Source organism: Apostichopus japonicus, chromosome 23 (assembly GCF_037975245.1).
Source record: "Apostichopus japonicus isolate 1M-3 chromosome 23, ASM3797524v1, whole genome shotgun sequence".
In the NCBI taxonomy this organism is placed as follows: Eukaryota; Metazoa; Echinodermata; class Holothuroidea; order Aspidochirotida; family Stichopodidae; genus Apostichopus; species Apostichopus japonicus.
Genome location: NC_092583.1, coordinates 12,954,718 through 12,969,161, shown reverse-complemented (window position 1 = coordinate 12,969,161; position 14,444 = coordinate 12,954,718). Strand labels below are relative to the sequence as shown.

Genomic DNA, 14,444 nt, shown 5'->3' with positions numbered 1-14,444 from the left:
TTGCCAACGGAATACCCCTTTAAAGGTGTCTGACCGTACACTGCAGGGAATCGATAAAGGTGTTTATGATTCTCCTTTCATAAACATGGTTGGTCACTTTGGCGGATAGGGCAGTAAAACGTGAAAAGAGATAAGAGAAAAGAGCTTACTAAAACACAGACAAGATATTGAGATGGGGTGGAGGGGTCAAGGGGGGGGGCGGTGGTTGAACTAACACTGTGGACAAATGTTCTTTTCCAACAAATTGTTTGCGAACGGAATACCCCTTTAAAGGTGTCTGACCGTACACTGAAGGGAATCGATAAAGATGTTAAAGATTCTCCTTTCATAAACATGGTTGGTCACTTTGGCGGATGGGGCAATAAAGCGTGAAAAGAGATAAGAATTTGAGGCCGAGACTTCTTTCATGTCTAAAGTTGGGATTAAACATTGGAAGTGATGTGTGTTGTTATCATAAAGTTATTTTGCTGTCAAAAACCTTTTCTTCGTACTGTAGATAAAAAAAATTGTATATATATGTATATATATACCAATAATTTCACTTAATTTCTTTTCCAAAGGTTTATTGAATGCTGTCTGGCATAAAAGTTGATATACAAAGTACACAATCAAATTTGGTTTTGAACGATGGTTGAAGACTCGAAGGAGTAAAAAGTAAGATTTTTATCTCCGATGCGTTTCCTTCTGTCTAAGTATAGTTTGTTTTCATGTTTTTTAAGCAGAAGAAGAAGACATTGACTGATAAATGTATGTTTTATGTATCGGCAAAGTCTCCTTTCAATTTCAAGAGGCTCCTCGACATTTTGGCTGCATTCGATTACGTGATAATGCGTATACAGAACGGTAGTAGGAGATCGCTCATTACTATGTGTATAGTATACCTATTCACTATTTTTAGGGGACTCGTGGTATTCACTGGACGTAACTGCGTACCATTGTTCCGGTACCTGCTTTTTGTTGTCGGTTTCCGACTACCAACAGCTTTTATATATATATATATATTTTTTTTTTAAGGAAAAGTCGCCCAGGAAAGAACCTGGGCACGAAACCAAACTACCAAACGATTGATCCGCTCTCAACCCCAGTCCCCTTGCATCGGGACTGTGACTGTGTGATCTTCGTCGGGTGCACATCACCATTCCCCTCGAAAGGGAACAGATACTACACATGGTCTTAGCAAGAAGGCCGAGAAGCGATCCCTATTACCTATTACCGGCGTATCTGCTATGAGTTCCCACCCGCCTTCCCACAACCGTCCGTAGATGGTTATGCTTTTCACACTAACATCTTTACGCAGTGAATTCAAGCTGCCTTCAGTTAAGTAAGTTGGCTAAACCTTGAACATATAACCCACTTCAAGTTTCATTTCAAAGTTCTACTATTTCTAGCAAAGAGTGACGAAAAGTAATATTTCGTTAATGAATTACTTTATTAAAAAGGTAACAAATCTTATTTTAGTTATCATAAACAGACCTGCTATTTTTTGATTGGTCGATTCGTTTTATACGTCCATTTGGTTGCATATGCATGTATGCAAATGAGTTTGGTAATGCATACCAGTGACTTATTTGTAGCACAGAACGGGTTAAATATTTATTGATTGCCTGCTTTCAAGACATCCCTGTACGCTTGCTCAGACTACTTGCTTTTCGTTGTCAATTTCCGACTACTATCAGCTTACTTTTTGCGTTTGTAGGTTCTATGAGTTCCCTCCCACCTACCCAAAAGGGTTCATAAATGGTTATGCTATTCACATTAACGTTTCTACGCAGCCTGTGAATTCCAGATTTGTCTTCATACTAGTTTGTTGGCTAAACCTTGATATCGTATATGATATTGCGTAAACAGCTGCAGTAGGATAGTAGTAGATTGCTCACTACTATGTTTAGTATCTATTGTTTCTACGGTTCTGTTTCGTAAGTATCTCGTTAACAAGACATTCCTCTACGCATGCTCAGATTTCTCTCCGCTTCTGCTTTTCGTTGTTGGTTTCCGACTACTGACATCTTCACCGCTGCTGTCGCATCTGCCAGGTATTCCCTCCCACCTACCCAAAAGCGTACATAAATGCCTATGCTTTTCACACTAACATCTCCTCGCAGTGAATTCCAGAGTTATCTTCATTTTGGTTTGTTGGCTAAACTTTGATTAAATAACCCTTAAGTTTCATCAAGTAACTTAAGTTTCATCTCAAAGTTTTATATACTATTTTTAACAAAGAGTGACAAAAAGTATTATTTCGTTCATGAAATTACTTTATTAAAAGGAAAAATCTTATTTTAGTTATCATAAACCGACTTGCTATTCTCTGATTGGTCGACGTTTTTACAATGCATGTAGTTGCATATGCATGTATGCAAATGAGTTTATTGTAAAACTGACATCGAACATTGCGTAACTAGTCCTCCTCGCGTATCGGTGTATAAGGGTAAGGCTTTATGATGTGATTTCAACATTACATTTCTCATACTGCTACTAGAGATAGGCTCCAATGTTATGGTAGTTGTTTAGTATGCATATTTCTGATATTTCTGACATATCTTTGCAGTGAATTCCAGAGTTGTCTTCATTTAGGTTTGTTGGCTAAACATAAAGCCCACTTAAGTTTCATTTTAAAGTTATATCAACTATTTCAAGCAATGTCGGAATAAAGTCCCGAATTTTGTCCACTGTGGCCAACCATACACGCGTGCTCATATTTCTCTCCTTTTCCGACTACCAACAAGCTCCTCGGCATTTTGGCTGAAATATCTTATATGATATTGCGTAAACAGTAGGATGGTAGTAGATTGTTTACTACTATGTTTAGTGTCTATTGTTTCTACGGTTTTTATTTTTTTTTAACGGTTCTGTTCCGTAAGTATCTCGTTAGCAAGACATTCCTCTACGCATGCTCAGATTTCTCTCCGCTTCTGCTTTTCGTTGTTGGCTTCCGACTACTAACATCTTCGCCGCTGCTGTCGTATTTGGTATGTATTCCCTCCCGCCTACCCAAAAGCGTACATAAATGGTTATGCTTTTCACACTAACATCTCCTCGCAGTGAATTCCAGAGTTATCTTCATTTTGGTTTGTTGGCTAAACTTTGATTAAATAACCCACTTAAGTTTCATCTCAAAGTTTTATCAACTAATTCTAACAAAGAGTGACAAAAAGTAATATTTCTTTCATGAAATTACTTTATTAAAAAGGAAAAATCTTATTTTAGTTATCATAAACCGACTTGCTATTCTCTGATTGGTCGACGTTTTACAATGCATGGAGTTGCATATGCATGTATGCAAATGAGTTTATTGTAAAACTTTATTGATTTTTCCTTTCAATCTGACAGATAGGTATAAGTAGATTGGTTCAGTTTTGTAGCTATCTCTATAGTCTAGCACTTTACTTAACAACGCTGTATTGACTGCATGTGTTACTAGGGACTGCATGTGTTACTAGGGACTGCATGTGTTACTAGGGACTGTAAAGGAAAAAGGGGAAAACCTTATTTTAGTTATCATAAACAGACTTGATATTTTTTGATTGGTCGATTCGTTTTATACGTCTATTGGTTGCATATGCATGTATGCAATGCATATGTAATACATACCAGTGTATGTAATACATACCAGTGTAATACATACCAGTGACCAGTGACTATGTAATACATACCAGTGACTTATTGTAGCACAGAACGGGTTAAATATATATCGATTGCTTCCTTTCAAGACATCCCTATATACGCTTGCTCAGACTTCTTGCATTTCGTTGTCAGTTTCCGACTACCAGCATCGCCCCTGTTGCGTTGTGTCTGCCATATATACCCCCCCCCCACCTGTTATGGTAGTTGTTTAGAATGCATATTTCTGATATTTCTGACATATCTTTGCAGTGAATTCCAGAGTTGTCTTCATTTAGGTTTGTTGGCTAAGTTTCATTTTAAAGTTATATCAACTATTTCAAGCAATGTCGGAATAAAGTCCCGAATTTTGTCCACTGTGGCCAACCATACACGCGTGCTCATATTTCTCTCCTTTTCCGACTACCAACAAGCTCCTCGGCATTTTGGCTGAAATATATTATATGATATTGCGTAAACAGTAGGATGGTAGTAGATTGTTTACTACTATGTTTAGTATCTATTGTTTCTACGGTTTTTACTTTTTTTTAACGGTTCTGTTCCGTAAGTATCTCGTTAGCAAGACATTCCTCTACGCGTGCTCAGATTTCTCTCCGCTTTTGCTTTTCGTTGTTGGTTTCCGACTACTAACATCTTCGTTGCTGCTGTCATATTTGTTAGATGTTCCCTCCCACCTACCCAAAAGCGTACATAAATGCCTATGCTTTTCACACTAACATCTCCTCGCAGTGAATTCCAGAGTTATCTTCATTTTGGTTTGTTGGCTAAACTTTGATTAAATAACCCACTTAAGTTTCATCTCAAAGTTTTATCAACTAATTCTAACAAAAAGTGACAAAAAGTAATATTTCGTTCATGAAATTACTTTATTAAAAAGGAAAAATCTTATTTTAGTTACCGACTTGTCATAAACCGACTTGCTATTCTCTGATTGGTCGACGTTTTGCAATGCATGTAGTTGCATATGCATGTATGCAAATGAGTTTATTGTAAAACTTTATTGATTTTTCCTTTCAACATGACGGATAGGTATAAGAAGATTGGTTCAGTGTTGTAGCTATCTCTATAGTCTAGCACTTTACTTTACAATACTGTGTTGAAGGAATATGTTACTAGCGACTGCATGTGTTACTATAGGGACTGCATGTGTTACTATAGGGACTGCATGTGTTACTAGGGACTTCATGTGTTACTAGGGGCTGTAAAGGACCTGGGATATAAGTACTTGTATATAGGTGCTTGCACATATGTACTTGTAGGGACTGAAGGAATGTGTAGGGACTTGTTGGGACTGTGCAGGGAATGTGTAGGGACTTGCAAGGACTGTGTAGGGAAATGTGTTACAAAATAGGTATGATGGTTTGATAAAGAAGAGGCATGTTGTTGTCCGTTCATCCAGACATTACCCTCACATATAGTACCTCAGATAAGCACAAAATACAACAATGTTAATTTTAAGCTTATATCATTAGATCAAAGATCAAAGTAAAGTGTAAAAGCAAAACTGTTACAACTGGTTACAGGCACGCGATTTCCTGTCACATTGTGCCACAATAGTCAGTTTGTTGAATCTCTTTCGAGAAGTTTGAACCAGAACATGTGAATACTACTGCATTTTTTCATTTTAAGAAAGGTAGTAACCTCAGTCAGTGACCTATACTTTAACTATGTATACACATTCATTTGATTTTCAGCATACATTCATTATATATATTAACTTTTGTTTAACATTTTCAGTGTAGGGACTGTTACGTGTTTATTACGTGTTAAGTGCTGTAATGGAGTTTGATTGCCTCTGTTGCTGATCAGTTAATTAAAAAATATTAATTTTCCCTCTTTTGTCAAACGTTAAGCTCAAATGAAACGGTTGATGTATGAAGATGAATGCTACTGATATTTCCCTTTGTTCCACGCTTCATATATGTCGACAACCTCCTTTGTTATATTTAACAGGTTTAATTCCCCATCCCATCATATGGAGCATACGGCTTAATCACTGCCGCGTGTCCAGCAGTGATACGAGCAGTTGGAAGGGGTTGGGCTTCAAAACGGTAAACTTACCCCTATTCTAGCTCAAAATATAAGCGGTCAACGGTATGATGGGAAATTACAGGTGCCATTATAAGCCAAGCATCAGCTACGGAGCCATTAATTGTGGTACGCAAATAACACGTGCAGGGTTCATTTTGAAACCGGAAGTAAGGTATTTAGCGCCGCCAGAAATACCATGCATGTCTCTGCAAGATCAATGAAGAGATGAATAACGCTTGCAGCCCTTAAGTAGTTCACTTATACAACATGCTGGCGCACGCGACTTAATACCTGAAATGAGAATGATAAATAAAAAAGCGAGTCTGACTGACAAGATTATAAGGCAGAAGTTCACCTCCTGACAAAGGTTATGCTTTGCTGATGTCGACTCGACCTGGTTTAGACGGAGAAGAAGATGATGAAGAAGAAGAAAGCAACAAAAAAAAACTAAAAGCAAAGACATTTTCTTCAATTTTAATTACATTTGAATAGCCGGCTTGTCTTGAATTTCTTGCTAACTCTGTATTATTGGCGACTATTTACGTGTTTTTTTTTTCTTGGTAAATATGCCTCCGGCGTTCCATAGGCTTAAGTTATACCTATAACAGCAGAAGAAGAAAAAAACACAGAAAATAATCACCAACCAAAACCGTTTAAAATTTACTTAACGAAAAGCTTGCGGAAAGAATTTTTGACATAATTTGTTTCCTTGTTAAAAATAACATTTACAGTAAATAAGCATTTGATTACAGGATAGAATCCAAGGATTAGGGGTTCTGTCATTTCAGTTTACAGTTAACTGAAATTCGAAGGGATTTGACAGACGGCTCGAGGCCACGCCTCATTTTAATTTTTTTTCAAGTTTATGTCATAGGAACTAACGACAAACCTTTCTGGTTCAACTCTTATAAAACACTGAAACAAAAGGATGAGAAGTGAGCATTATGGTTGTTGTGAAGAGTGACAGGGGTAAAGAATGTCCCCTCCATAACTTTTGTCATTACCCCCTCCCACTCACAGGAATGAACAAAGGATTTCCGTGCATAGCATATGTAGTTTATGTATGCATAAAACAGATGAAGGATGGGAAGGGCAGTTGGACAGGGACAGTGCAGATGGAAGTGGAGATGGAGAGAAGTGAAGGAAGGAACAGGGGGTGGAGGGGGGTGGAAGGGGGAGGGGGGAGGGTAAGGCAAAGAGAAGAGGTAAAGGGGGGGGGGTATGGGTAGAAGATGGGGAAAGACAAAGGGAATATTGAATACTAACTTTACATCATGGTTGACGAGATGTTTTTATTATGTATGTCTTCACCATGTTCAATGGTGCGGGGAATGGGGAGGACCTAAAGGTGCCATAAAAACGTGTATTTTTCGGTCAAAACAACCATTGTTCAACCGTATCCAAGAACCTTCCGTTTTTTAACGCATTACAATTTTTAAGCTGGTAAGGTATAGTTTTCTTTAGTCTTGGTTTATACCCAAATATATTCTTGTGTATATATACCCTAAGGTAAGCGCGCCCTCTTTTTTCTTGGACGTTGAGGTCCCTCCTGTATCTGTTTGGTGATTGCTGCGGCCCCTTTCTTGGCCTACTTCTATCAGTCGGGATATATCTCTTTACTTCAATAAAGCAGTCGTCGATTAGAGCAAAGAGTTTGGACAAAGATTTTGTCGCCTGGATGCCCGAAGCGTTTTCGTATCGAATGATGGAATTAACACAGTTAAGCAAACACAATCGGTTTAGCACTTAATAAAAGGAGGCAATGATGTGCAAAAGAGTCCAACGAGAGACCCTATACGATATGCAAGGGTTTTCTTGGAAAATTTGTGCAACTTGAAAGTCAGGAAAAGTCGTATATATAGCCACGCCCTGATCATGAGCACTTGTTGATGTAACAGAAGTTTAATTTACAATGCAATCTTATCCACCCCACCAAGCTCCTCCCCTCTCCCCCCTAAATGATATAATATGTTTGCGATGTGTTGCCTTCCCTGCATGCAGTTTACTTTTCTGGTATAGTTCATTTGTGTGCATGTCGTATTTCGCTATATATAGTTTGTTGTCATAAATAGCTTCAAATCAAAGAAATTAATCCCGCGCCATTCACTGTATTCCTCTAATTATTAACACTACACGCCGTAAATTTTCATAATATTTTAGTACGTACATCACTTCCAATTACTGTAGATTGTATGTATGTGATCTATTACAGGTAGCCTACACACTGTGCGCACTTAGGTATGATGCAGTGCGCAAAATCCTTTCTAAAATGCCTATCACCAAAGAGAAAATATCTTAGTTTGTTGAATGCGGTTTCTTTCATCTTTTAAGACTCTTAATTTATGAAGTGTGTATTTAATAGAATAGTCCAGGAGAAAATTTCGTTGTGATATGTTAAAAAGGAACATAATCTAAGCATTCTAGTGAAATTTGCATTTAATTCCTATGTACCGTTTTTTTAGATATTGACAGTTGAAGTTATCTGACATTTCTACCAAGAGTGAACTTGAAGCAAACAGGTGTTATGTCATAGTTGCACACTGACAAATAATGTTTTGTTTTTTTCTTTATTTTTCAGTCTATTGATTTGACCTTGGTATTGGATAAGGTTACAAGTTTGTCTAAAGGGGATGTGAAGTTTATAAAATACCAATACCTATGGTACATTCACATTATGGATGCATCCAATTGTGGAAAATAAAATAAGACGTAAATTTTAAAGGAAAAACAAAACATTATTTATCAGTGTGCAACAATGACGCCACACATGTTTGCTCCAAGTTCACTTTTGATATGAATGGTGGCAATTTCAACTGTCAATATCTCAAAAACGGTACTAAGGAATTGAATGCAAATTTCACCAGAATACTTAGATTATGATACTCTTTAACATATCAAAAAGAACTTTTTATCTGGACTATTCTTTTAAAGAAACTGGGCAACATGTGTCATGACTTCATACATACCTTCCCCACCACCGAATGACCATGCAAAGCAAATGCTAACGACAGTGGCGTAGGAAGGTACCTTTGAGTGGGGGGCTGAAGACTGATGGCCGGCCTGGGGAAGGGGTCTAAGGGGAGGGGGTGTCCCCTTCCCCTTTGGAATTTTTTGCATTTCCAGGTGGCCTCAGATGCAATTTGGTGCAATATAGCACACTTCAACACCCACTCCATTTTGTAAACTTAATTTTGTATTTTCACCTGGCCTTAGATGCAATTTGGTGCTCCAAATGACATTTTTTTTCTCATTTGGAAATGAAAAAGGGGTTTTCTGACTTGCGAAGCGGGGGGCGGAATGATACTTCCGCCCCTCCACATTTTTCACTGGGGGGCTGGCGCCCCCCCAGCCCCCCGGTTCCTACGCCCTTGGCTAACGACTAATCTTTATAACATTTGTTTGACAAGGGTCCGTCGGTGAGGGAAATCGCTTCCGGTGACAAGATCACATGATTTCCAAAAAAAATAAACAATAAAACAAAATTTAAAAAAAATCAAGAAATAAAATGCAAGAAACAAATCTGGACGTAAATTTCAAATGCAATACTGGGAGGGGGAACACCTCAGGGGGACTGGGAGGGGGACACCTCAGGGGGACTGGGAGGGGGACACCTCAGGGGGACTGGGAGGGGGACACCTCAGGGGGACTGGGAGGGGGACACCTCAGGGGGACTGGGAGGGGGACACCTCAGGGGGACTGGGAGGGGGACACCTCAGGGGGACTGGGAGGGGGACACCTCAGGGGGACTGGGAGGGGGACACCTCAGGGGGACTGGGAGGGGGACACCTCAGGGGGACTGGGAGGGGGACACCTCAGGGGGACTGGGAGGGGGACACCTCAGGGGGACTGGGAGGGGGACACCTCAGGGGGACTGGGAGGGGGACACCTCAGGGGGACTGGGAGGGGGACACCTCAGGGGGACTGGGAGGGGGACACCTCAGGGGGACTGGGAGGGGGACACCTCAGGGGGACTGGGAGGGGGACACCTCAGGGGGACTGGGAGGGGGACACCTCAGGGGGACTGGGAGGGGGACACCTCAGGGGGACTGGGAGGGGGACACCTCAGGGGGACTGGGAGGGGGACACCTCAGGGTCAGAGAAAGAAAAGGTTAAATACAAACGAATGCTATAGGGACCGGTCTATATATAACGATACCTCTAAAATGTGACTTTATCTTCCCTGCACTTGTTACATAGAGTGCATTGAGATACGTTTCTTGGTTTAGTATCACTCGAGTCAGTTGACTGACAGAGCAGTTAAAGGATTGTATCCAAAATACTGACAAATGACGCAATTACTGAATTCAATCGCAGTCACTCGAGCCTGTATTCCAAGGAAACCTTCATAACACCTGCGTTGTCCTTCTTTCTGACTACAAAGCTTATATAAAATAGAGCGATCCTCATTACAGACATTCCATAAAACGTGGAGAAAAAGTGTGTTTACTCGACAGCAACCGATTTCCATCGCATTATGTGGAACGTGTTTCTAAAGGTCGACAAAAGGACCGTAAAAAAAACACTTCTCACTGTTTGTTGTCTGAATTTGATGACCGGTAATGAAGCACTAAACAGCTTTTATATCAAACATACTCTAGTCTCTCTCTGTATCTTTACGACCACGAATCTTAAATCCCAGCCTCTTTATTCCGTCAATCCTGTTCAATCCCTTTTGTTATAAATTGGACATTGAAAATAACTGTTTGCACAATAGAAGATTTGCCCTATTGCTCATTTTGTACGTATATACCGTATATACGTACATTGTTGCTAACGAAAGGAGGTCTTGACAGTCGCACAATCACCAAGCAAAGCACTTGTCATTTCCTTGTACGGTGTATACGACTTTTTATTCCGTCCGCAAAAGTATCCACAAAACTTGGCGCCAAAATAATGAGCAGACGACAGTTGAATGTTGTTGTTGTCCAGCTTTCTGTCTCTCTTTTAACATTCTTATTTATTTGTCAGTGATAAAGATAAAAGATTAGTGTTGTAAATTCGGTGTTGACATCGACATCTTTCAAGAAACTCGTTTCCCTGTCTGTTTCTGTGTTTTTTTTGTGTATTTTTTCAAATTCAAATTTTACAAATTACGGTGACAATATGTTCCAATCTCAACAAGATTGACATGTTTTTTTTTTGTTAGCTATAGAAAGAGTTGCTTATTTTTTCAACAAACCAGAACATTTTCTATCTTGATCCTTCTGCTTTCTGTCTTATAAGCAAAAAACTGCCCAATAAATCACTTTTTTGATCCTCGATTTTCAAAGTCCGACAGGAAAATCTGACTTTAAAAATAAATATCAAACACAAGGAGGTTTCCGATTTCAGACCGCCATGGTTATTTTCCAAACATTCTTTTCAACATTTTATTTAACATCAAACCTGTCATGTTTCACCGACCTCAAAGATATGCTAGTAGAATAGAGTAAAAAATATGGTCAGTTAACCTGGGCCGAAATTTCGTTTTGACTTAATTTGAAATTCTGGACGAGCTTTTTTCCTAATAACATTTTCCGTACATTCTGAGAAATATTTGGTATGCACCGCACTTTTGCATTTTGCTTTTTTCGAGAAGGCCAGGTTTTGTTGTACCTGCATTAGCTTATTACTAAGCTTGTTTTTATTGCCCGTAAACTTATTGTGCTAATTGTTTCCAAAATTGAATTTTGAAGTGTTATATTCCGCAATTTTGTCTGCAGACATGGAGGTTAGTGTGAGGGTGCAGGGGTAGGTGAGTGGGTGGGTGAGGTTAGGTTAGGTGCATAAGTTTCGAATATTTGCATAATATCTTTAATTTCCTGTAGCTTTGAAAAATGCTTTCTTCACCTTCCTGTTTCGCATAAGCATCAATTCTTGTAAACAATTTCATCACCTTCGCTTCCCCTTCCCCTTTCACCTCACCCTTCCTCTTCCTCTTCCCCACCCATCACACTTCCTCTTCCCCACCCCTCACACGTCCCCTTCCCCACCCCTCACACGTCTCCCTCACTACACTCACCATTCTTCACATTCACTCTTCCTCTTCCCTCACACTTCCTGCACCACCCCACCTCTTCCCCACCTCCTCCTTCCCCTCCCTTCCCCTCCCTCCCTACCCTCCCCTTTCTCTTTCATTAAATTAAGTTATCATGTTGAACTTGTCACTTCCGGTGACAAATTTCACTGCCTGTGAACACGTGCGTTATCTTTCGTCTTTTGTGCAAACTTCATTTAATATGTTTTCTTACTAAAATGGGACCTTGTTTCCATTCTCGCTAATCTAATTCAATTGCTTACTGTTTCTACTCCCTACTCTCTCCCAAGATTTTTTTTTGTGTACTTTTTCTTCTTCTCAAATATGTCATCAATAGTAATTAACTCATCAAGATTGTGTCAACAATTCCATTAACTAAACGTTGGAAAGCCTCAAAATGTTTTCGTTTGAAGCAACACGTAAACAAACGCAGAGGAAAATAAAATCAAATATTGATTGATTGATTTCTCTCTCATTCTCTCTCCCCCTCTCTCTCTCTTTGACTGTATGGCTTTCCAGAGTATTAGGCATCTGGCAACACTGGCAAATTAGAGAAGCGAACCACAAACTCGTCCTTCGTGTTTGCACCCATGCATTATCGGATTGGCTTGCTTAATTGAGCGAGGGGACTTTACCAGTACATCTGACTGGAAAATCTTGTCTCGCTCTGCGTCAAAGAATATATACCGATTCAACCACTGACCGACGAGAAATCAACCTTCAAGAAAAGTTACAGATTTAAGTTAAAGGCGGTTCCACTCTTCGACAACCCCCACTCTCTCAGGTAAGTTCTTTTTTTCTTTCCCTTAATTTCTACCAATTTTTCTTTCCTTTTCTATCATCTTCCTTTTCTCGATTTTTGTAGTTAGTTCATGATGTGAGTTAATCAAGCTTTGCTAATAGTCACTTCAACGTACGTTTACGGTTACGACTCGAGTTGGCCAAAGAGCTCTAACTTCGATTACCTGTCATGTACAAATGTTTGCACTTGTAATCATTCGCCGTTTAAAGTTCAAAGATTATATGATCAATACTATTCGGTTAGCTTGTTAGATTTCTGTCTTCATCGAGATCATACGGATTCAGCAGTGCACTTGGGACGTCATGTCTTGAATTTCTGGTTTTCAAAGACGTAAAATAAACTTATCTGTTTTGCTTTAAAGCTGCGCCGCGCCGCTGGATTTCAAAACTTTGCGTCATTTTAACCCAGCCGTATAATATTCGTTAACATCAGTGGAAGCCACGATCATCCGCCCCTCCCCTCCACACCCCTCCCCTATACCCCCTCCTCTAGTTGTAACAAGTCAATGTGGGTGAAATCATTTTGATATATATATATACAATATACATACATATGTACATATACGGTATGTATATAGTTATGTATGTATAGGTATAGTTATGTATATATATATAGCCTATATATATATATATATATATATATAGTTATATATATATACATATAGTTATATACACTCAATAAATATAATTAAATATTGTATATAATGGATTACAAAAGTAATAGGCCTATATTATAGTTGTACAAAATATTGAACATTTTATGTTCAAGATACATGTTTACCTCAGGTAGGTCTAAAATTGCTAAAATATGAAGAAATAAAACTCAGAAAAAAAAACCTTCAAAGGTATTCCTAGACAATAATGGATTGAGTCAGTGAGGCACAATGGCCTTAGGGGTATAGCATTGAAGTGTCTGTTGAAGAACGAAGATGGTCCCTATATTTAAGGCAACGAGGGGACCCCGTTAACTGTGGAAAGGGAAACAGTTATTTTCGTCCTGGGCTAGATTGTCAGTATTATAGAAAGAGCTGGTCGCATTATACATATGTCTATCCCCAAGGAATAACTATATTAAAGTATTGACATCCATAGTATCGGTATATAATGAATGCACACGGTAACAACATATCTGCAATTGCCCCATTCAGTGGTGTAACAGCAGGGTAAGGGGTTATAGGCGTACTAAACGCCATGCAGCTTATTGTTAAAATGTTTATATCGTAATGTTGTAGGCTGCAACCACTGTACCTTACTACGCCACGCACAGATATTACATAGTTAACACTGTTAGTTAACATCTCGCCCTATGTCTCATGTTTTCCAAGGGCGCAGGAACGAGTGGGGCATGCAGATGAGGCATAATACCCCACCCATAATTTGGTCAAACGCAGCCCAACCTATAAACTAGCTAACAAATCTTTGAAAAAATTGCTTCAAGAGTCTCAAAATGTTGCACTATGTCAAACTTTAATCGCACCAAAATTTAACAAAGGAGACAGAAGGAAGGCAGCAATGGTCCAATTCTTCCACGGCGCAATGCAAAAATCTACCGACTGAACCATCACCCCCCCCGATTGACGATCGGTGAGGGCATCACCCCCCCCCCGCGTAACGGCACTCTTAGTGCACGCCGATGGACATACACATCTCTGGGCAGAGTGCATATGATGTCACAACCAGTTTGAACAAATATCAGCTCAACCTTTGTCATGTATATAACTAATAATAATATTAATATTATAATAACGAATATTTCTGTAACTATCTGAAGGGTTCTTAAGCCCGGTGATATATGATGTAAGCCTATAACATTGGCACGGCTAATATATCCCTTCTTACATACATATACAAGCTGTTAATTAGTTTACAATTTGTTTCATTTTATCCTTCTTTGAGGATATAGGGGATATAATTACACGTAAGTGGCAATTAAAAGTTCGTTGGACCATCGACAGATACTTGAGAATGTTTTAAT

The 14,444-nt window shown here is 39.2% G+C and overlaps 1 protein-coding gene across 2 annotated transcripts in view; it reads left to right on the top strand.

Moving 5' to 3' along the window:
* Positions 1–14,444, top strand: part of LOC139964820 (cardioacceleratory peptide receptor-like) — a 182,561-nt gene that overhangs the window by 20,309 nt on the left and 147,808 nt on the right. For both annotated transcript variants that reach the window (XM_071966821.1, XM_071966823.1), the window contains exon 2: positions 12,188–12,452. The gene's annotated coding sequence lies outside the window, so the exon portion shown is untranslated. The remainder of the gene's footprint in view (positions 1–12,187; positions 12,453–14,444) is intronic.